The sequence below is a fragment of the Aedes albopictus genome, chromosome 2 (genome assembly GCF_035046485.1).
Source record: "Aedes albopictus strain Foshan chromosome 2, AalbF5, whole genome shotgun sequence".
In the NCBI taxonomy this organism is placed as follows: Eukaryota; Metazoa; Arthropoda; class Insecta; order Diptera; family Culicidae; genus Aedes; species Aedes albopictus.
The window spans coordinates 445051465-445076376 of record NC_085137.1 but is presented as its reverse complement, the minus strand read 5'-3'; the positions used below and the strand labels follow the sequence as shown (position 1 = coordinate 445076376).

Sequence of the window (24912 nt, the reverse complement as noted above, 5' to 3'; positions counted from 1 at the left end):
GGCTAATTGTGATTTCCATCGTTATTGGCATGTGATAGCAGCCTACAGAAAAGAGAAAAGTTCATCTCTAAATAGGTTTTGCTGTCGTCGATCGGTGGCTCAAACGGTGAATCAGTTGGTCGGTAGTCGAACCAGAAATGTTGAAGACCACTAGAGTTGACCGTAAAGTTGTTCAATCTTCTTGATTTCATTTGTTTACCATTAGAGTCAAGCTTTTATAATTGTATTGTTAGAGCAAACTTTGCTAGTTTGTACATTGCATTTATTCAGTTTTTGCAGTGTTGAATTATTGAATTATCTTATATCACCTTTTAATAAACCCGAATGTAAAGAAAAATGCAATGCATCGTCACACTGATAATGCCAATCTAAAGGATTATTGCATGACAAGTGTGGAATTACTGCATTTCGCATTGCAAAGGTTGATATTCAGTCTAATTCGTGCAATGTTATAATGCTTGTGGTTACTTGGGAAATAACATGCGAAAGAGAAATGGCGTGGAAAATGTGATCAGTGAATAGATGTGTGAAAAAGAAAAAGGTGGCGACGCTAATTACAGAGCAGTGAATGTAATTTATGTGAAAGTGAGGTATTTAAAATGAAATAGCCAATAAAATGGTGAAAATCAAATTGTGAAAGGGAAACCCGGATATAAACAGCGGGTATCATTGCCCCGCTTTTGTGCGCTCTCTTTTGTGCTTGCTGCTGTTCATTTCTGTTCAAGGTCAAGCGCTGAAGGTCGTTCGGCGCGATTGAATTGTGCTTGTGGAAATGTACTTCACAGCATCACAGAGGTATGTTATAATAGAAGATTCGAATAATGGATTGAGTTTGGCTGATCCGAAAGGCTGACTACTGCAATGAATAGAGTCACTGTGACTTACAAGGTGAAATTAAAGGTAAGTCTCTTTTATGTTGAGATCCGTGTACTGTTACAATGTCGGCTTATGTTCGAATGGTAAGAATTATGTCTCAATCTCAATGTGCAATGCAAATGCAACGCAAATGGTATTTCCTCTGTAAGGGGCGAGAATCCATGCGGGAGATGGGAGTACTACGAATCATTCAATACCTTTAGGACTAGATTTGCTTTTCGGTAAAGCCATGTGCAATATGAATGATTATTTCCAAGAAATTTCCTGCTTTCCCTAGCATGAGTACCTATGTGTTGTATTTTGGCGTAAATATTTATAATGTGGAAAAATCAATCTAGTGCCCCGTATCAGAATACATCAGTATCCTTTGACTTCTCCATCAGCCAATGGTTTTGGAACAGTACATGAAAAAATCGGTGTGAACAAATCAAAAGGGTTAGACGCAAAGTCGTTGCCATTGAGGGCGAATGGGACGGTCGAGGAAATATCCACCGTTGCTCTGTTGCGTTGCTACTAAGATGGTAGTCTCGGATTCTGCTTCATATTGTGGAGCAGAACCATATCGTTGCGTATGCTCTCTTGCGGTGCATACACTGATTGTTTTGCAGCCTCTTCTGTGCAGCGAAGGTCGAGATTACCATCTTCAAGGCCGCGAGGCAGGTTGTTGGAGAGAGAAGGAGGATAGAAAGAACAACACGTCGTCCCGTATCACCTTCAGCTCGTGATGTTTTTCTGTTACCTTGACGACTTGTTGAGATTCGGGTCCAAAATCTCCAATGAAGTGTTGAAAAATAATGAAAATGTATTCTATTTCCGCACACAAGCGCAGATCAAGCAGTGGTTCAATTTCGGTGGAAGAAGAGATGTTTAGGAACTGGTAAACTTGATTTTTTTGTCACGATCTTCAGGGATTTTATTTTAATCTTGAAGTTATAGCTATATCGTTGATGTCACTACATTTTGTCATTTTAAACATGTCAACATCGAAACATTTCTGTACGCTAACACGAAAGCCAATGATACGAATGACGTTCAATGTTTACAATCAAATTTGAAGTAAGTAGACAAGGTGTTCGCGTATGCCGTGGTTAAGCGAATACTTAGATTCAGATAGATGCGAAATAAGCCTCACTAAGATTGGGCTGATAACAATTGTTATGAATGGCGTTGAGGTATTTGGTATTACAAATGTTTTAAAAATAAAGTACCAGACGAAAGTTATGGTATATTGACACTCTGGTGATCTTGCTCTTATATGATGCAAAAAGTGAACTTCTCTTGGATAATGTAAGGAAAACGTGTAAATGTGAATAACTCTGGGATATCAAGAAAAAGTAAAACATCACTGTTCTATAACGCTTTTGTACGAGGTGTGTTGGCTTGCAAATTATGTGAGATTTGTATCATTTTTCTTTAAAAATGCGAGACGAGAGTTAATTATTAGAAAAGGATCGCTTTTGAATAATGCGAAGGAATAGAATCGCTCTTGAATGATGCGTAGTAAAAGTTAAACGACCCTGAATGACCCGAAAAGTTATTATTCGCTCTTGGATGATGCGAGTTAACAGTTGAACGCTCTTGGATGATGCGAAATACCAGACAGTCGCTCTTAAATGAGGCGAGAGTAAACAGCTCTTGGATGATGCGAGAATATAGGACCGCTCTTGGATGATGCGATTGAAATGGTAAAAGTTTTAAAAAGATATGAAAAGGTCACTTTCGCTCTTGGATGATGCGAGATAATAGTTGGTCGCTCTTAAATGATGCGAAAAGTAAATCGCTCTTGCCGAAATAACAGGCAATGGCTCTTAAATGAAGCGAAAATAAACAGCTATTAATGATAAAAAAAATCGCTCTTGGATGATGTGATTGGGCGGGTAAACGCTCCTAAATGAAACGAAATTTATTTTCGCTCTTGGGTGAGATGACAGTTGCTCGCTATTGAATGATGCCAGAAGTGAATCACCCTTGGATGATGTGAAAGAAAACAGATAAATGCTCCGCAAGAAAGTGAAAAGTTAATATTTTGCTGATGCGAAAACACTGGAATGTTTCGAAAGATAATTATTGCTTTTGCTGCCATAGACATTGATTAAAAAAAAAAAAACTCTTTCAATCGACGTTGAGATGATGCGGAGAAGAATGTGATGGTGTTATTTCTATATACTGGTCGAATTGTGATTTAAAGTGGTATGTTCGTCACTCTTAAATGATGTGAAGATATGGAATAGAACTAGAAAATTATCTATGATGCCTTTACTATACTTGCCTTGCAATATGTCAGCATGTTAGAAAAACGTAAAACTCATTGCATAGAATGTCTATTAGACATTTTTACCTTTAATTAACCCTCCAAAGATATAAGAGAAGGTGCACGACGCTGGAGTAGTGCACGTTCCGTGTTCATATCTGGGTTATATTGACCCAGTGTACGTTCATTATCGGTCTCGCGTTAGCCTAATGAATAAGTCCTTGGATTGCCAACCCAGAGAACAACAAGTTCCATTCTTATTTCAATTGGAAAATTTTCCCGACTTTCTGGGCATACAGTATTATTCTGCTCAACACACAATACAAAAAAAAATCATTCAATGACTGTCAATGGAAGTTCTTCAAATAGTATCTGTGAAAGTGCTTATATTTAAAGAGAGAAAGGCCAAATCTAAAAGTTGACCCGGAAAGAAAAACAAGAAAGACGTTCAGTATTCTAGGTGCGCTGATAAAAAAACAGTCAATCAGGGAACAATCTATGTTTGGAACTATGTATATTGTGATCGCATCAATAAGTGACTAAGAAACAGGTATGGTGTAACCTCACGAGAAAAAAAATGATGATGGGTGAGTCTAGTTGGCGTAAGATGCTTATTACTTTTCTACTTTAATGACTGTTTATACCTATTTACGAAAGAAACAAAAGTATGAAACACTTGTAAAGTCATTAGTGCAGTAAAACGACAAAAAAAAGTTTAAGAAGGCTAATGTGCAATCTATTCATCAGAATTATCACGGTTATTCTGTAAGTACTGCACGAGTGCCGGTTGGCACGTTATGTTTCAGCCAATAAGGCAGTGTAAGTATCGGTTGACAAGTATCCGCATGAAAAAAAGGAAATTACAGTAGACATTCGATAACTGCAACATGTTTACGTTTCACTTAGCAAATAAAATTCGATAACTGCAACAAGACGTCAAAGAACTGTCAGTTGATGCAGAATACAGCCAATGTGCATACAGAAATCATCGAACTGCAGCAAAAGTGCATGTGAAAATCTTCGCATCGCTGTAGACATTCCTTTTTGACGGAAAGCGGTGCGATAACTGCAAAATCGTTGCACTTAGCGGACTTGTAGTTAAAAAAGCATTGCAGTTAAAGCGTTTGCACCGAGCGAACGTCTATTGCACTGAGGTGATTTTAAAATAGAGAGAAAAAGGCGGAAAGCCGTAAAAAAAAGTGATTGGAAAGAATACAAAACATAGGCTGTAGATAGGAAGTCGAAAGTCGAGGAGTGAAATAAATTGAGTTAGATCTAGTGAAAAAAACTAAGGTTGTAGCTAGAAGTTTGAGTGGAGTGTTAATTCCAGAGTAATCGAGTGATAGGTTCCGTCATATTGACCATCACAAGCGAGTTCGCCCTTTACAGTTAGGTGGAACGGTGTTTATACGAACGATTTGGACGAAGTAGCGACAAACTTGGAAGTTGGCTGCACAGTTAGACTTGGGAATACTAGAAAGTATCGACGTTCGATACCGCAGTGGATTATATTGAGCTCGTGATTCAGAAGTATGGAAGAGGGAGCTAAGCGGAAGAAGACAAACTCTTTTTTTTTTGCTGCAAGGTAGATTTCCGAAAACGGTTTTGATTTTTCTGGATCCGCACAATTAACTCTACATATACACTGTTGTGATGGCAATGCAGATAAATACAAAATCACCAATATACGTTAGCTATGCATCTTACACTGACCATTTTGTACAATCAAATGAGCGATTAGAAAAGGCTACAGTTAATAATGTAGAGAATTCAATACAAAGAATAAAGAGATGGAGATGGAGATCAATCATTTGGTATGGTGAACCGAATCATATATTCGAATAAGTAGGTTTCATTTTGGAATAAGCAAAATTTCATGCTATTTAAAAACATATTTTAGGCTGTGATTCATGATAGTACTGCTGTTAAAACATATATAACATTGTTCATATAACACCTACAATCACAGTAAATTGTTTTCGAAATCAGAAAAAAAAAACAAAATAACAATCATCACAATATGGAAAAAAAAATCGAACAAAATTAAAAGAATCACATATTAAATGCTTGAAAACTATTTGATTATGCCCAAGGTAAATAGGAATAGAAATTATAATATAGACTAGTCAATAGAGAACATGGATAGCCGATAATTATGCAATTATAAGTTTTGATTCTAAAAACGGAGGCGAATGTAGGATTATTTTGTGTTGTTGTTGTATTTGGCATCGTAGATTATCAGCACATCTTTACAGTATATTTATTTAGGTTGTGCGTTTATAAGTACAATGGAACAAGTCGGGAATGGAATATGATGCTGACCTAAAGTTGTTGAATGAGAGAATAGACAGATTGTTAACCACTGCCGGAAAGTTAGGATTTGCAAACGTTGGCTCGTAGCATCCCATGTATGATTTCGAGCTCGGTTTTCAAATCAATGTGGAATTGTGACAAAACCAAGAACGTTATTTCTGTATAAACTAACACAAATCGTTAAACGCATCTAACATAGTCGCATGTATTTAGTGCTTGCAGATTTGTAATGCTTTTAGGCAGGTGCATTTGACTGGTTTATAGAGATAAATTGGGGCTTGCTAAAATGGTTTCAAAAAACTTAAAGTAGATATTCATTATTCATCTTTGAGAGAAAAGGGGATGTGGTAGATCCTCTAGTTATAGCATTCGGTTCTTATCATGCCGAACCGCGTGCGGTCGACGCGCACACGAGAGCTACACGAATATAAGTGCTTGGTGATTGACTGAGGCAGTCTCTCCCCTACCGTGCGCTAGAATGGATCGTCGGCTTACGCAGCGCGCATAATATTAATTATATCTTCCAAGGTCGTTACCACAAGGCCCTTTTATTTTTTTCTTATTTTTAGCTAATTCTACTTATTCTGGATTATTATTATCGATAATTCAAGGAAAGTTAAAGAGCTACTCAAAATTATTGGAAAACATGAAAAATAACCCAAATTTACAAAAGGGCCTATCTGATTTGAAGGAAAAATTTCAGTTAGGCCCTTTTATTTTTTCCTAATTTTAGCTGATTTGAAATATTTTGGATTTATTTTTATCTATAATTCAAGGAAAGTTAAAGAACTACTAAAAAATATTGGAAAATATGAAAAATAATCAAAATTTACAAAAGGGCCTATCTGATTTGAAAGGTAATTTTCAGTTAGGCCCTTTTGAATGCAGTTAGGCCCTAAAAGATTATTCAATTTCAGATAGGCCCTTTTAGAATTTATTTAAAATACGGGTAAAATAGCTCTTTTCTCATTGATTAAGGTGTTATGGGATAGCTTAGGTAGATATTGATAGGAATAGTGAAAAATCGGGTTTGTTTACATTTTGCAGATAGGCCCTTTTCAAATGTTACGCTAGAATCTTTCGACAAGACGTCACTTTTTTACCTTTTTTACGCTCCTTGCATCATCCTCATCATCCGCGCATTCGAGTACGGGACGTCGTCATCGTCGGAGTTGTCTCTTTGTCCGTCTGTGCTGTGCGTGGTTTCGATTGCGAAAAAGTTTTCCTTCATTTTCCCTGCAGGTAAAATTGATGAAAATTTGGTGCTTTTCACCGTGGTTTCGTGAGTGATTCCGTTTGTGGGGTGCAGCAAGATAAAATTCATGTTCTAACGTGGGAAAAAGTGCTGTTGTTTTCGCCTGAAACTGGTCCTAGAGAAAGTTTTTTGGACTGTGCTAGCAGCTGCTGGTGAAGAAACAAGATTCTGACTTTTTTTTTCATTCCGTGGTCTTGCGCGAAAGTGTGTTGGGTACTTTGGTGTAATGGTATTTATTGTGGGGGAAGCGCAGGAAAAGTTCGGGTTCAACATGATCAGTGCCATACGGAAGTGATAATGGCTTGGATTTGCTCTGGAAGACTGTGAAATAAGTCGTGCTGTTGGTGTTTGACCTTGAGGATTCGGAAAATACAGGTGCCTTCCGGCCGTATCCTTGGTGAAAATGTCTGCCGTCGTCACCCACTTTGATCCTTATGGTTGTTTTTGACAGACAACGGCAGAAGGTGGTGCTTTGAGAGTGGGTGGTAAAAAGGAGTGATGTGGGAATAACACAACGTCAAAATCAATAACACGCAAGGATTTTCCTCCCAGGATATTAGTCTCCAGATGGTGTAACTCAAACATCCTGGTAAAGTCCCCTTCCGTCTGAACTAGGTAAGTGGATTAATTTTATCTGACTTAGTGCTAGTGTTTAGCGTTTTATGTTTTATGTTGTGCGAGCGAAGTTCGCTCGAACCGTGTTCGAAACAACTTTTTCTTTCACGCTCTAGAAGTGAGCTGATGCCTGCTATGTAGCAAAGCCTACAGCCTGCAATGCAAAAGGCAACTCGCGCAATCACCTTGAGGGAATCAGTAACAAACATCAGCTCCAACAGCGACCGCACCGCAGCAGAAGCAGAGCGGAGTGTAGATACGTCTTCTCGTTGAAAAACTAAAACTAAGTAATACGACGTCAATGACGACGACGACGACGACTAGCGAGGACCGGGGAGGGGGAATACCCACGTATAAAAGTCGTCCAATCTGTGGTTGTAAAAGTATGGATTGACACTGAAAAATGTGTCCAGTATAGGTACTGCAGATAGCATGCTAGGTTTGATGTGAACTTTTCTTGAAAATAAGATACATACATATTGTGGTCTGACATACTAATCACTCCTCCAATACACCTGAATACACAGACATTGCATTAGCCATGTGTAGGATAAAGTCGATTGATTGCTCTTGGCTTGGGATTAATGTTGGCTATGCTTTATGCCAGAACAAATCGTCAAGGTGGCGCGGATGATAAAAAGCAAATGGATTTGGTGAACGTGGGCCCATATAGCCGAGGCGGTAAACGCACGGGTATTCAGCATGACCATGCTGAGGGTGACGGGTTCGATTCCCGGTCGGTCCAGGATCTTTTCGTAAAGGAAATTTCCTTGACTTCTTTGGGCATAGAGTATCTTCGTGCCTGCCACACGATATACACATGCAAAATGGTCATTGGCAGAGGAAGCTCTCAGTTAATAACTGTGGAAGTGCTCATAGAACACTAAGCTGAGAAGCAGGCTTTGTCCCAGTGAGGACGTTACGCCAAGGAGAGAGGAGAGGAGGATTTGGTGAACAATAATACAAAAATTTAGCAAATTCATAAAACTTATCGGAACATTTTCTGGGCCTCTCAGATTTAATCATTGTCCTAATTTGTGGTATCGTTGTTGCTGCATTTCGATGCGGACTACTTGTAGCAATCACCGTTGGCTTTACTTATTTACCACTTTTAGTCCTGAGCACCCACGGTGGTGCCGAGGGCCGAATTGAAAGATCTCCATCCTGGACGATTGCTCGACATCAGCTTGCCCTTGTACCAGGTCAAATTTCTGTCAACTTCCTTCATTTCGCTGTTGAGGCTGCGCCGCCATGAGCCTCTGGGTCTGCCTCTGCTGCGATGTCCTGCTGGTTTCCAATCTATCGCTTGCTTGCAGGTTTCGTTCCCGCCACTGTGTAGAGTGTGGCCAATCCACTTCGACTTCCACTTTCGCTCCAGAATTTCTGTCACTATCGTCTTTTGATGACATTGATGATGGAGCTCCTCGTTGGAGATCCAATTGTGAGCCCACGACGTACGAATTATATACCGCAGGCATCTATTGATGAAGACCTGCAGCCGTTGAGTATTCTCCACTGATACACACCAGGTTTCACTGGCGTATATCAGCACAGATTTCACGTTCGAGTACGGAATTCGGATTTTGTTGCGTCGACTAATCTGGTTGTTTTTCCATACATTTCTTAAACTTGCAAAATCAGCCCTCGCCTTCTTGACCCGTGCACCTATGTCGATCTTGGTGCCACCATCGGTCGCCATTTTTGGCTATCAAGATATTGGAAGCTTTCAACTTTCTCTACTACTTGCCCAGCTACCGTGAAACTGGAAGTGTTGACCCTGTTAACATTCAACGATTTGGTCTTGTTGGCGTTGATGGTAAGACCTGCCGCTGAGGAGCGATTGGCAAAATCACCGAGCTTGCTCTGTATTGAGTTATTAACACGTCTGTTTTGGTTAATGGTAACAGTGGAAGTGAAAATTTTTATTTAAACATCTATGCATAGCCTACTACAATTTGTTATTCTAGGGGGTCTGGTACGTTTGGCATAAGGCCGTTTGGCATAAGAACATTTGGCATAAGGACGTTTGGCATAAAGGACATTTGGCATAAAGGACGTTTGGCATAAAGGACGTTTGGCATAAGGGACGTTTGGCATAAAGGACGTTTGGCATAAAGAATATGTGAAATATATTTTCCCTCTGGAGAAAAAATAAAGAACAGCCTTCAAGGGAAAGAAGGCAAACTTGTTGTTGGTGCATTATATTGGATCTCATATTTTCAAAATAACCTTTTGCTTCCATGAATTTGTTTTTTTTCGGAAGGGGAATGTTCCTTCTTTTGTATATAGGCTGTTCTTCATCGATACAAGCAATTTAGATTCCGGTAATGGTTCTTTCTAGCAAATCATCCTTGTCTGCATATTATATCCATAAAAGTTATGGCATTATAATGTATTATCCTTCTTTTGTATACTTATCCTTCTTTTACGTTAAGTATGTATGTCACTTTTTACTGAAATCATTTTATGCCAAACGTACTTTATGCCAAATGTCCATTATGCCAAACGTCCTTTATGCCAAATGTCCTTTATGCCAAGTGTCCTTTATGCCAAACGTCCTTATGCCAAATGGCATTATGCCAAACGGCCTTATGCCAAACGTACCAGACCCATTCTAGGTTGCTACCCACTAGCGTTCGGTTGCTATCTAACATCCCCGCTCAACCGAATAGTCCTAATTTATTCCTAAGCGTCTCGAACTGTCCACGTGGTAATCCTTTGGTGAACAGATCTGCCAACTGCTGATTTGTTGGGATGTAGCAAATCTTGAACAGTCCTGCTTGCAGTTTTTCGCGGATGAAATTGTAGCGTATGTCAACATGCTTCATCCTTCGGTGGTCACGTGGTTCCTCAGCTATACAAATGCAAGACTGGTTGTCTTCGAAAAGCGGTACGGGCTGCAGCAACTTGACTCCAAACTCCAGAACAAGATTCCGTAGCCAGATTGCTTCGCAAACTGCATTACTGAGCGAAACATATTCCGCCTCCGTCGAAGAAAGTGCAACTGTACTCTGCTTCCGAGTCGTCCATGAAACTGTTCCACCAAAAACTTTGAAGACGTTTCCTGAGATCGACTTGCGGTCATCCGAATCGTTTCCCCAATCAGCATCGGCATAGCCCTCTAGCGGTTGAGAGTCTTCTAGTCTCCGGAACACCAGTCCATGATTCACGGTTCCCTTTAGGTAGCGAAGAATGCGCTTGAGGTGACTCCAGTGTACGTCCGTAGGTGCTGACTGAAATTTGCTGAAAAAGTTCACAGCTGCACTGATGTCGGGTCTTGATGAGAGTGCTAGGTACGTCAAACACCCAATCAATTCACGATACGGTTGAGCCGTTATCGGTTCATCCTTACGCCGTTCCAATTTTAGATTTGGTTCCAATGGTGTAGCGGTTGGTTTGCACTCTCTCATGCCAAATCGTTGCAGCAGGTCGCCGACGTATTTGGGCTGGCTTATCTTCAACAATCCTCGTGCTTCGTCTCGGTCTATTTTCAGGCCCAAAAACATCTTCAACTCTCCAACATCGGTCATTTCAAATCTTGATGATAGCTTCTTTTTCATTTCAGCAATCAATTCCATACGGCTTGACGTCAGGATGATGTCATCAACATACAGGAGAAGATAGATTACATCGTTCCCCTTTCGCCACCAGTAGAGGCAGCTATCTAACTGCGAACGTTGGAATCCAAGCTGTAGAACGAACTGATGAAATTCTGAATTCCAGCTTCGTGGGGCCTGCTTCAATCCATACAGGGATTTCTTCAGTTTGCAGACAAGATCGGGATCAGCTTGCTTGAGTCCTTCGGGTTGCCGCATGAAGATTTCCTCCTTCAACTGTCCGTTTAGGAATGCGGTTTTTACATCCATTTGATGGATATGATACCCCATTTGATTTGCTACCGCCAGTAGCACACGCACCGTGGTTCCTCTTGCTACTGGTGCGTAGGTCTCGTCGTAATCGAATCCTTTCCTCTGGGAATAGCCCTTGGCGACCAGGCGGGCCTTGTAACGGTCGACATTCCCAGCCTCGTCGTTCTTGATTTTGAACACCCATCGACAGTCGACGATGTTCTTCCCGTGCGGCTTCGGAACGAGTTCCCAGGTCTCGTTTTTACGCAGTGACTCCAGCTCACTCTCGATGGCTGTCTTCCAATGGTTCCAGTCGTCTCGCTGCCGTAGCCCTTCAATCGTTGTCGGCAGGTTCTCTACGAACGATTCAGCATTCAGCGCAAACGCCCACGTCGAATCGTGGTCATCGGAAACACCTGAGAAACATTCAGCAGCAGTAGTTGCCCTTGAGCCGGTAATAAAATCTAAAAACTTACCGGGGAGTCTGCGCTCCCGTTCGCTGCGCCTCGTGACCACTTCTGCGGGGCAGTTGACACGTTCTGGTTGCGAAGGGAGCGCGCCGGTTTCATCGTCATCAACAGGCTTGTCATCATCGGATGTCAGGTAATCTTCAAATTCATCTCGTTCTTCTTGAGATTGATAATCGATCGCATTAACAGGCTCCTCAGGTTCGGAGTGCGGTTCCAGTACCGCATGGTCATCCGAAGCTTCCGACTCCGCATAGCTTCGGCACAGCGTCCGGCTGGACACCTTCTGTTCCTCAGCACCACGCCTCTTCTCGTCGAATATCACATCTCTCGAAACGAATATCTTCCTCTTGCGCGAATCCCAAATTCGATATCCATTCGTAGTGTAGCCGACCATGATGTTCTTCTCCGATCGCGCATCCAACTTGTCTCGCTTCTCCTTTGGTATCCAAGTGTACGCCATTGATCCAAAGATCCGCATCTTATCAATGTTGGGCTTCTTTCCATACCATGCTTCAAATGGTGTTTTCTTTTCTTTTAGAGCTGACGTCGGACTTCGATTGGTAACATATGCAGCAGTAACCACCGCCTCGCCCCACATGGATTTGGGTAAACCAGCATCCTGTAACATCGACCGGGACTTCTCCAGCAGCGTGCGGTTCATCCGTTCCGCAACACCGTTCTGCTGGGGGCTATATGGAACGGTTGTCTCGATGCTGATGCCTTTACTGCGGCAGAACTTGCGAAATGATTCTCCGATGTACTCGCCGCCGTTGTCGCACCTCAACCGGGACACCTTGGACCCGAAGAACGCTGTGACCCGAGCATAGTATTCCTGAAACTTCTCGCTTACCTCATCCTTGCTTCGTAGAAGGTAGACCACCGTGAAGTGACTGAAGCCATCTATGAACGTCACGAAGTAACGCTTGTTGTCCCAGGTACTCGGTTTGAATGGTCCACAGACATCCGAATGCACCACCTCTAACGGCCGTGTTGGGCGCCGCTCAGCAACATCATCGAACGATTGCCTGGTTTGCTTCGCTTGAATACACACCTCGCATATGCACCGACCGGGCCAATCGGAAATCCTCGCTGCTGTCTCTACCATACCGTGCTTCCAAAGAGTCTTCATGCTTGCTTCTCCGAGGTGACCAAACCGCCGGTGCCACAAATCGTACAAATCTTGCTTTGCAGCCATCGCACCTGGCTCGGAAGATGCACCTCCACTCTCACGCAGCTCAATATTCATCTTGTACAGCTGGCCGGTCCGCTGACCTGTGGCAACCACGCGTCCATTCTTCAAAACCGCCACTTTACCGTTGGAAATGTTCACAGCCATGTCGTTGTCTTCAACTCGTCGCACGGAGAACAAGTTGCACTCCAGTTCCGGGACGTACAAAACTTCTTCAACCACCGCCGGGAGCTTCTGGTCACCGACGATCATGTTCACTCTCACCGTCCCCGCATATTCCGCTGTAATCGCTTGACCAGATTTGGCTACTGATATACGCACCTTTTTCGCCAACGGGTGTAGCTCCTCGAAGAACGCCTTGCTTCTAACCATATGGTCGGTGGCTCCAGAGTCAAGATACCAGTCGACATTCATATCCGCCGTTGTCCTGGTAACCGTAGACAAACAGTCCGCCGTGGTAGCGACGAAAGCCAACTCCGTTTCCTCGGCAACGTTTGCCCGATATTTTGACTTCCGATACGATTTTCCTCCGCTTTGACGGTTGCCTTGACGACCAGACTCGTTTGGTGAAAAATTGTCCGGACACTCCGCTCGCTTGTGCCCAAACTTACCGCAACCGTAGCACTTCAGTCCCGTCTTTTTACCTGCAAACGCCGCATCGCTCACGTGTCCAGCTTCATCATCGTGGCTTGAATTCGCTCTCTTCACTTGTTCATCCAGAAGCCGCTTTTTCACGTACTCCAGAGTTAGCTGTTGGGGTTGGATCGTCTCCAGAGCAGTGATGAGCGCTTCGTAGGACTTCGGAAGTGCCAGCAGCAACTGACACACGACGTCTTCTTCCTGCAGATTGACTTCAACCGCCCTCAGCTCGCGCAGAATCTTCTCGAACCGCAGCAAAAATTGCTTCACATCGCCACCTTCAGGCAATTTCAGTTCTTGAAACCTTTTCTTGAGGATCAACTTGCCAGCGATTCCCACACGTTCGAAAGCGTTCCGGAGAGCGTCCCAGACATCTTTGGCCGTCTTCTTATCCTTCACGTATTCCAATTGGTCTTCCGCGATCCGATGAATCAGCAGGTTCTTGCACTTCCGATCCAGGACCCATCGAGCTTCGAGCAATTTCTTCTTCTCGGCACGTACCTCAGCAGAGTCGGTCGCCAGATCCCTCGAATACTCCTCCTCGTCGATGGCCTTCGTCAAGCAACCCAGCATGTTCTTGTCCTCGAGTAGAACTTCGATCCGGAACTTCCAATTGCCAAAGTTGGATCCATCGAACAACCAAAGCTTGTCCTCCGTCATCTTGATGAATTTCGTTGCTTCCGGAAATTTAATTACCTTTCAACTCCTTCCTTTCTGTCCTGGGCCAATAACCTATTGAGTTATTAACACGTCTGTTTCGGTTAATGGTAACAGTGGAAGTGAAAATTTTTATTTAAACATCTATGCATAGCCTACTACAATTTGTTATTCTAGGTTGCTACCCACTAGCGTTCGGTTGCTATCTAACACTCTGCATATCAGAGCGCCGTTGAGCTAGGAGAGCAACGTCATCAGCCAATTCGAAGTCATTTAGGTGCTCCGTGGCAATGGGTTGCCACAGCAATCCACGATTTGGCTCACGATCAATCGCACCAACCAGGAACTCATGGATTACGATGAGGACCAGTAGCGGTGATAGCAAGTAGCCTCACTCCAGCAACAACCCGGATGGGATCGGCAAAACACCGTTGTGCAGTACACGGTCACGGTGCAACACGGTCGGGATGGTTCCACCTTCACCAAAAAGCTCTACGTAATCTGTCTGTTGCAGCACTATATATCTTCCAATTCCGCGGGTGATACAAAGTTTCACTATCAAACGACCGATATCAGTAGAGACAACTATTTAATAACACGGTTAAACGAATGTAAACGATGTTTGAAAACCACGTATAAAACAGCTACAATTACAATGACAGTGTTGCCAATTTCCGGCATCCAGTCGGCCGGAAATGTCGCGGTTTCCCATATGTTGCAAAATAATGATGCAGTAGTTGTGCAGATACTACGGGGTCAGCTTTGAGCATCTCAGCTGACAAGGGTAATGCGTCAAACCCTTGCCGGATCATGCTGAGGTGTTGATGGCGTGGCCGACACTTGAAAAAGGTTTCCAAAGTATTCGAACCAGCGTTTGAAATGGTCAGCCGGGTCGGTCAGTAACTGTCCAGACGTGTCTTTCACGGGCATCGTAGCATTCATCTTAGTCCCGCTAAGGCGACGTGAAACATCGTAGAAGAGACGAATGTCGCCGGTGTTTGCAGCTGTCTTGCCTTCGTCGGCTAGGGAGTCCACCCACGCTCTTTTGTCCCGTCCACATGAGCGTTGCACTTCTTTCTCGAGAGCCGAATAGCGCTGACGGGCTACGACTTTGGCTCCTCATGTTTTCGCTCGTTCTATCGCGGCTTTGGCGTTCCTTCGTTCCTCTATCTTCCTCCAGGTATCATCTGTGATCCACTGCTTTTCCGGGTGCGTAGCTCACCCAAATTATTCTCGCCGGTGGCGATGATGGCGCTCCATTGATCTTCTACGTTTCCACCTGCTGGAACATCCGCAGCACGGTTCTCAAGCTCCTCGACGAAGGACCTTTTAACCGCAGCGTCTTCCAGTCGGCGTGTGTTGAACCGGCGCCCGATTTTCTCTTCTTGTCAATGCAGTGGCGTCTCCGAACCTTATTTTTATCTGTTCAACGACTCTAAAACTTGAATTTGCGGAGAATTCAGGATCAGAATCAAATTGAAAATGGACGGAAACGAAGATTCTTGTCATTTTCTACAAATTACATGATAATTTGATGACAAACTTCAAGAATTAACGTTCGTAATACATTTGAGGTTAGGGAGTAGCCACTGTGTCCTGGTAATGCGCAGTCGGATCTCACCGATTAGGAGATGGTGGTCGGGCGCAATGTTGGCACTAGGTACGTTCGTTCCTCACATCAAGAAGGCTCCATCTTCTTTTTTGACTGATGCAGCAGTGATACAGATGTGGTCGATTTGATTTTCCGTGACGCCATCGCGGAAAACCGTGACTTCACTTTATGCACTGATCGATGGGGAAAGAGCGAACCCCCAATCACCCCGCCGCATAACTCTGCAAATAGCTATTTCTCCGAGACCATGACGTCCGATGACGTGCTCATATTCCGAGCTGTCGGAACCAACCTACGTGTTGTAGTCGCAACATGAGGATCTTGATATCACCTTCCGCCCTTTCGGAACCTTGTCCACGACAGCATTCAGTTGACTGTAAAAGTTCTCTTTGTCATTCATTTCGGTAGCATCGGTTGGCTTTAAACGGACCTAGTCCATTTTGTAATTTGAGGGTAGCTTTCCCACCAATTCCTGAACAAACATAGGGTTATTTAAAAATCCGCCAGCTTAGCCGCCTCCAAAATTGCTTCACGGTTATTGCGAACTGCATAAAAGCTTTTAAGCGATCGGCCCGTCGCGCTTGTGCATTTCGGACCTTCGTAAGGAGCGTCTTCAAAAGTTGCTCCCGTCTACCAAAAATACGGCGAAGGACATTGATGATATCCGGTACCGAATTCGTTAAGACCAACCGGCTACGAACCGCTTCAAGGGCATCGCCTTGAAGACAATCTTGAAGTCGTTTTACATAGTCCATGTTTAACCCTTTCCTTCCCATGACTTTGAACGACTATATCTATGCCAAAAAAGCGTTTACGAAAAAAGTGGTAGAATAAAAATTATTGCCAATTGGCTTAGTTTTTCGAAATAAATGAAAAAAAATTTGGTTGTAAATCAATAGGTTTTTGATTTTTTATCAATAGTTCAACTATTGAAACAAGTAGTTAGTAAGTAGTTGGGTTAACCTTATGAGGTTATAACCATATACTAAAAATTATTGCAACATATTCATCTAATTCCGTTTGTCCGGAGTTCGTCGATAATCGATGGTGCTCTAGAGCAACCATGGGAAGTAGAGGGTTAAGAAATCGCAGGCTTCACTAGTTGTATTTTCAAAGCAACTTATGAACATTGCCTACTTCTCTGCTTCGCCTTTTTATACGGGTAGTGTTGAGAACCACTGGATTGACTCTAATGCTCTCGTCGTTCTGCGCGCTCGTCGATAGCATTTCGTTATGCCTTCGGTCGATGCACAATAGCAGATATTATTTGAATTAGAAGTTTTGTAACCGCCGTTTTGTATATACTAACTGGGTCAACAAAGTCCATTTTTTTTGGTTCAAGGCTTTTTTGATTCCTTTTAGCGTCCAAAACAACTGTGCGGAATTTGGGAACGATTGGTTGCTTCCCCGTATTCCGCATTGCGATTGAAATTTGTATGGAATTTAGTATGGGAAAACGTGCTTTTTTTGCATTTTTCTCATAGATCGATTTTTTTGTCTAAAACGATCTAACTAATGACGTTAAAGTATAGCCTAGGATAAGCTAAAAAACTTTGCCAAAGACCGCAAAGTGATCCGACGCTTGTGAAAAAAGTTATTCGCTTGGTAACTTAGGCCAAAAATTGAGATTTTATTATTGATGTTATTCCTTTACATGTTAAATGGCACAGGAGCTAATATAGATCGAAAAAGTTTTGTTCCGAGTTGATGCGATCAAATTTTAATTTTCTCCATACAACGTTGACCCACTCTATTATATTATACGTGTCGTCTTTGTAATGTTATTTTAATGTAAACAAAGTTACCTTTTATTGTGTTTGTTTCGCTACAACTGGGAGTTTCAATAGACAGTTGTCTCCCGAACTCCAGGTCGTAACAGGTAGGTTCTTCTACACGGTTTGGTGAGCTGCTAATTGTTCATAGGATAGGGTCGTGCATTCTTGCATTCCGCACGATTCTTCCGAATACCTTGCGGTCCTTAGGAAACCAATCAAAATTTTCTCGTCTCGGGAGATGCGGATTAACTGCTTTCAGTGGAGTTTCATCCTCGTCAACTTCACTGTACTCTTCACTCTCCCTTAACGAGCAGGGCGGTTTGGACAGCGTTCCACTTTTACCTTGGCCATGCTGCTTTAGCCGGAACTGGACCTTTTTGCCGAACGACAGTTCGTTATCGCTTTTCAGTTCCTCGCCTTTAGTAGCACCTTCCGCCTCTCCGAAAATACTCTCCCCTTTTCGCACCTTGGAACTGTTCGCACAGCTTCCTACGTTCGCTAGCAAACTTAACTTCTTCTTGTAGCTGTCTCTCCAACATATCCCGTTCCTCCTTCAATAGATGCTGTTTGATCTCTCTGTCCTGTTGCGGCTGCTTCACGCGGAATTCATTTTCCTTTTGCCGGTGCTTTTCTGAACGATACACTTTCCTGAACGATACACTCCTTTCAAGTCGTCCTTTTCGAAGGATCGTTTCCTCCTCCAAGCTTTTGTTTGTCCACGGATCGTTGCTCGGCTTCTAGCTTACGCAGTTCTCTGTTTAGGCCTGCTGCTTCTTTGGAACGGAAGATTTGTTTGATTCTCTATCGCTCTTTGACTTCTAATTCCCGTTTTAGTTACGAAGTCCTCTTTCTCCGGTGATTTTGGGACTAGTAGTTGTTGCACTTGTCACAGCTCCAATCCGAATCCCTGCTCGCTTCCGTGACCCCGACGAAAGAGAAGTGTGCCCACGGTTGGCAGGTATCACCTTGCACCATGTCGCAGCTTTTGACTTGTTGTACTTCATGCAATCTCCTACGGTCGAGTCCATTCTTTGAGGTTGAATTCTTTGTTATACCTATTGTCTGGATTAATTTGAAGAAACTGTCTTTGGAATCACTGAATGCGTTGACAGCTGTTAATGCATACGGTGATTCCAAGAACAATTTCCTAAAATTAATCCGAACAGATTTGAGTTCTTGAAAATTTGAGGAATGGCAGCCCATATGAGTGTTTCTTTTTCATAGGCTGTACCAAAAAGAAAAATCTTCATTTTTTTTTATTTGTATAACTTTTTAAATGGTTGGTCAAAGCATTTCCATCTCACACGTTTTTCCCAATCAAGATTTAAAAATTTGTTTCGAGACTGGTTGATCGCACCACGAATTGCGAGCATTATTATAATTACATTTACGGTCACTGATCGCTGACCATTTTTCTTTTTCGGCCATCACATGGGAACGTCCACCACCGAAAAAAAAACTGCAAACTTCATTCAAGGCCCTCAGCAACAACAAACGTGTGGTGGTATATTTTTTCCGCGATGCCATCAGATTGTGCCATTGATGTGTAAATGTTTGCATCACGAGTTTGAATTCTGACTTTTGTTTTAAACTGCGATATTGTGCAACGATTAGCAACAGCAAAAAGTTTTACTGTTTTTTTTTGTGGTAGTAATCAATAAGCATACACATTAGAAAACTCGCTTGCAGACCACTAGTCTCGTGTGAGGGGTTAGCTGATTAAGTCCGAGCAGAGACTTTGGTTCGAGTAATGTTCAGGCAGCCGAACATACCTGGATATATGCCGATGCTGGCTGTAAAAACAATCTGACTCATCCGAAATATCAGTACTTTCAACATCGTGAGAAGGTCGCACACTAACGGTTATCATTTTCTATTTTATCAAAATGGTCAGAAATATCAGTGTGGGATTCACAAGCTTTCGCTAGATACCCCTCAACAGAGTAAAAATAACAGTACAACAATTCATCGGCGAAGGAGTATGTTAAGTGGCTAAGCATACGTACGTATACTATTTGCGCCGTTAGTGCTTTTGGAGGATTATTCGAAACGAAGTGTGTGTGTGGCAATTTAGGTATATGGTATTAACAACTTCAATGTGAGAGCGTTTCTCGTCACCCAGCCAGTTGGCAATGATAAATTTAACTTATTTCCGAAGCTTGTATAGAAGCAGGTAGTGCGCTGTTATCAGCCTTGGTATTGAGGAGGTACTTCGTTTGATAACGCATACCAGATCTTATCAGTAGTGTCTCTGTCGACTGCCAGTTATTGTACGAACAGCGTAATTGCTATTTTCCGCAAGTTGTTGATGAGTAACAGTGGAACACTGTTACCTGTTAGACATAAAGGAACAGTTTTGATTTTTTTTTTGCTTTTGAATAGTATTGATGAGAAAGCGATTTACTCCTAGAGTTGCGCTCAATCATGTGTGTGGTACTAACTACAGTACACTTCCTCTCTTCCGCTTGTAGTATTCTCTATTCTTTGCCAGTTCAAGAACACAGTGACTCAAAGTTCTGCTCAAACAGCAGCAAATTAGGTATGAAATCATGAAACTCTCGCTGTTTGCACCATTTCATTGCAGAAACGGAGAATTTATCAACTCCAATACAACAATCTAGCTCACTACTACAAATCTACTACTCCACCATGCTATTGTTATATCTTCATTGTCGGTAATTGTCAACTCGATCACTGTGAGTGGATTATGAATTTGTACTTATCAGCACATAGTTTTCATATACTTTCAAAATAATGATGTACATCACTTTTCAATATTGGAACGGTACAGCTATTGTCTGTAAGAAGATCCAAAAAAGATTTGATATGTGTAAAAAGAAGATAGAACATTTCATATATTTTATGGAATATTTTGCCATACCCTGTACAGCCAAGTGCTTGGACCTTCGTATGAGGTGTTCCGTTGCGACCGTGGACCTAGAAATAGTCTTGAGAATATTGGAGGTGGTGTTCTTGTTGCGGTAAAAAAGAACTAAAATCCAAAACGATCGATAACGACTCCTGGGCAAGTGTGGGTTCAAATCGAACTGTCTGACCGCAACGTGTACTTGTGTGGGATTTACGTTCCTCCTGGGGCCCGTAGCATAATGAAAATTTTACTAATGATATTAGTCTTGTAGCTTGTAACTTGTAATTTCCTGTTGCATAAAAATCCTACAAGTACAAGTTACAAGTCCAATATTACAAGTCGGTTGGACTAATATTATTATTATTATTTTTTCTTTAATTTTTATTTTTGTGTATTTTAACTTAAATGCTAATTCTACACTCACTAATATTATTAGTAGAAATTACAAATGTCTGTTGCATTAACAAACTACAAGTAAAAAATATTAGCTATGACTTGTACTTTTTCTTACAAGTCTCAAACGTCTTGTAAAATAATTTACAAGTTAATTTGATTCTTGCAGAAGTCATATTTAGTTTGAAATATATCGATTTTCCATTTTCATGAACTTATAGGATAAAATTTAGGATCAAACATTTCCAGATTGAGTTTAAATAAGGGCGAAAGTAACATGAGAGAGTTCTCTTCATCGACTCTCTCTTCTGCAAATTAAAGTGACAAGATTCAAATTCAATTGAGCTTTTTTAAACTTAGACACTATATTGCATCGTAACCTAGCGATTTATGACCAAAATGTGCAACCATACTTGCATCTTGTCACTTTAATTTTCTACTTTAATTCCAGATTTCGACGATTAAGTTCAGTACTATGTATCCATCGGCTTTGTATTGAGAGATAATTGCGTTAGTGTACACGTCATTTTGTACACAAAAATCATTTCTGCTGAGTTTCTCAAGTCCTCCAAAGTTTCTACAATACCCATCTTTGAGTGGTGGTTCTTGGCAAAGTTGTGTATTATGGTCACTGCACCAAATCACAGTCGCCGCGACTGTAAGCACACGTGAAGTTGCAGATGCGAAATAAATTTGAATCAATTGTTTATATTGCGTATCATTAAGCTAAATAAGAGCTACAATATGCACTAATTGGAATCGAGTTGCGACACATAACAAAACCACTCGATAAAACAATAAAAGAAAAATATAAAAAATGTGTTACTTTATTTGGTGATTGGAATACCATACTTTTTAACAAATTCATTTCGTTAGAGCGGCCGGAAATGATCCGAATAGCACATGGTTTTGTTCATGTATCGTATCCAAAATGCAAAATCTCGGAATTTATGACGTTATTTCTTTACGAATATCTTCTTAACTTTTATTTCATTTTTCTTTTGGATGTTACTCGAAAAATACAGAAAATGAACAAACAACAACTGTCATTTCAAATTAACAGTGAAATATCGGATGAACTTTGACAGGTACACAGCAAAAAAAATTCTTGTGATATCGCATCATTTTCGCTGCACATCAGTCGCGTCGTAAAAGTGATGTAAACAATTGCATCATTTTCATGCAACAAATTAGCCGCCGCAGCTTGAGAGTGGGTCTAGCAATAGCTAGAACCGGATCTATAGATGAATCATATATAAGTAAAATATTGGCATGGATTCGTACACAGATCCGTTGATTGTCAGGCATATCCCTTACCTCTCAGCTATTTTACTGAATTAGAAGAAAGGTGATAAATATGATACTGCTTCTAGGTATCTGCTGGAATTGGTTTGTTGATACTTTCCGGTGCCAACCAGGGTGTGCATGGTGAGTGTGATAATTGTTGGAAAACGATGCAACAGAGTGAAATTACGTTCGAAAATGAATACATAACCAGAAATTACGCGCCTAGATATTACAAAATTATTTGCTGTGTAAATGAACCAAAACAACTTGTATTTTTATGGTCACTAATATTACAAGTGCTAATAATATTAATGGAAAATCGAGCCTTTATGCAACACAAATTATTAGCATTTGTAATATTAGTACTTGTAACTTGTAACGTGTAGCTAATATTATTAGCCCGATTATGCTACAGGCCCCTGACCGCACCCGCGATATCGCTTTGATTGACGCACATATCCTATCGACTATGCATATGGTTGATGTAGCGACTGCTACTGATGAGATTATTGTGATCGGAGAATTTAACCTTTCCGGTATTTGTTGGAAGTCGTCCCGCGACGGTTTCCTTTATCCTAATCCAAGCTGTTCTACCTTCCATGCCGGTGCAACCCGTCTTATCGACAGTTACAGTACGCTGGCCGCTAGTAATGTACCACTGAATGGTGATGTACTAACCACGATTGGTGTTGATGATACAACGATTGTGAGAGCAGCCAGACAATTGGAATCATCGACCGACGGTGTTCCATCATCTTTCCTAAAAACGCATATTGACGAATTAGTCGACCCTATCCAGTTGGTGTTTTCTTTGTCCCTAACTAGCGGATTTTTTCCTTCAATCTGGAAGAAGGCAATCGTGTTTCCCGTTCACAAAAAAAAAGACGATCGAAAGGATGTCAATAATTACCGAGGAATATCATGTCTCTGCGCCATCTCGAAACTATTCGAGCTTATTGTTATGGAACCGCTGATGTCTCATTGCAAGCCGTACATCAGTGAAAATCAACATGGTTACATCTCGGGTAGATCCACTACCACCAATCTCTTGAACCTTACATCTCACATTACGGACAGCATGGCTGAACTAGCCCAAACAGATGTGGTCTATACAGATTTGAGCGCTGCATTTGACAAGATTAACCATGCTGTGACGATCGCTAAACTTGAAAGACTAGCGATTGGCGGCCAGACACTACGCTGGCTCTACTCCTACCTCACAGAACGCTTACTGACGGTTGGACTTGATGGGCATATCTCGGAAACTTTCAAGGCTACTTCTGGAATACCTCAAGGAAGTCATCTGGGTCCCCTAATTTTCCTGCTGTATTTCAACGATGTCAACTACGTTATCAAAGGCCCACGATTAAGCTTCGCACACGATTTGAGAATGTTTCTGCGCGTGCGTTCTATCTGTGATGCTACGATGCTTCAAGCTGATTTGAATGCCTTCGCGAACTGGTGCAGTTTGAATCGTATGGTTAACCATGAAAAAATGCACCATTATTTCGTTCTTTCGGAGAAAACAGCCAATCCTGTTTAACTATCAGTTACACGGGACAGAACTAGGATTCATCTTCCGTATTGCCAAGGACTTTACCGACGTCTACTGCCTTAAGTCACTCTATTGCTCGCTCGTTCGTTCGACTCTTGAATATTGTTCCGCTGTCTGGCTTCCATACTATCAGATCAGAACGGCATAGAAAGGATTGAATCGGTTCAGCGTCGCTTCATCCGTTTTGCACTTCGCGTGACCCTCACCGATTGCCGAGCTATCATAGTAGATGTCGATTGATACACCTCGAAACGCTACAAACACGCAGAGATGTTGATAGAGCGATGATAATCGCGGATTTGCTGCAAGGGAGAATAGATTGCCCTGCTATTCTTGCACTGATCGACATTAGTGCACGCAGCAGAAAACTACGAGCTAATGCCATATTGCCATGTTACGATTGCCGCTCCGACGAACTCTTTTTGGACAAAACAGGGCAATGATTGGCCTGCAACGTTGTTTTAACAGAGTATTTTTATTTGTTTATTTATTTGTCACCGTCTTCAGAAAAACTGTACAGACTGATTATTGCTTATACTAAATTAATTCTAATAAAATTTCTAAATCGATCCCTGCTTACATTAAAATCAAAAACTTCGACTTCGTCGAGTGCATTGAAGCACCGTTCAAGCGGATGGTTTTGTCCAAACACGGTGCGATGTCGAGCAGCCCTGAAGAGAGATCGCTGGCGCGTTCGTCGTGCCGGTACGAAAAATTGAGCTTGCTGAAGCAGCTCAGGACAGTCAATTCGGTTGCTCAATAGATCGAACGCAAACATCAGTTGAAGATACACTCGACGCTTGTGCAGTGACTCCAACCTTATCAGTTGGCATCGTTCGTTGTACGGAGGCAGCTGTAGCGGGTTAGACCATGGTAGTCGTCGTAAGGTATAACGAACGAAGCACCGTTGAACCCGTTCGATACGTCCAATTTGAGTTTCGTGAAATGGAGCCCAGATCTGAACTGCATACTCGAGTATACTTCGGACAAGCGAGCAATAAACAGTTTTGAGAGCGTACACGTCATGGAATTCTGAAGCATTTCGACGGATGAACCCGAGTACCGCAAAAGCCTTAGCGGTTGTTGATGCCACGTGCTCGTTAAAACTTAATTTGCAGTCCATTATTACTCCTAGGTCCTTGATAGAAGTTACACGGTCTAACGCAATACGGTTTGCTCTGTACGCAAAGTCCAACTGTGAATGCGATTTGCTGAAGCTGATGACTTTACATTTGATTGCATTCAGTTCCATTCCGTTTGATGCGTACCAAGAAGCTACAACGTAGCGTAGTAGCGTCAGGTTTTGAC

The 24912-nt window shown here is 42.0% G+C and overlaps 1 protein-coding gene across 5 annotated transcripts in view; it reads left to right on the top strand.

The window, feature by feature from the left end:
* The first annotated feature begins 6549 nt into the window (after positions 1-6549).
* Positions 6550-24912, top strand: part of LOC109420223 (transmembrane protein 184B) — a 93673-nt gene continuing 75310 nt past the window's right edge. For 3 of the 5 annotated variants that reach the window (XM_062853798.1, XM_062853802.1, XM_062853801.1), the window contains exon 1: positions 6550-6682. The gene's annotated coding sequence lies outside the window, so the exon portion shown is untranslated. The other 2 variants (XM_062853799.1, XM_062853800.1) reach the window with 2 other exon arrangements.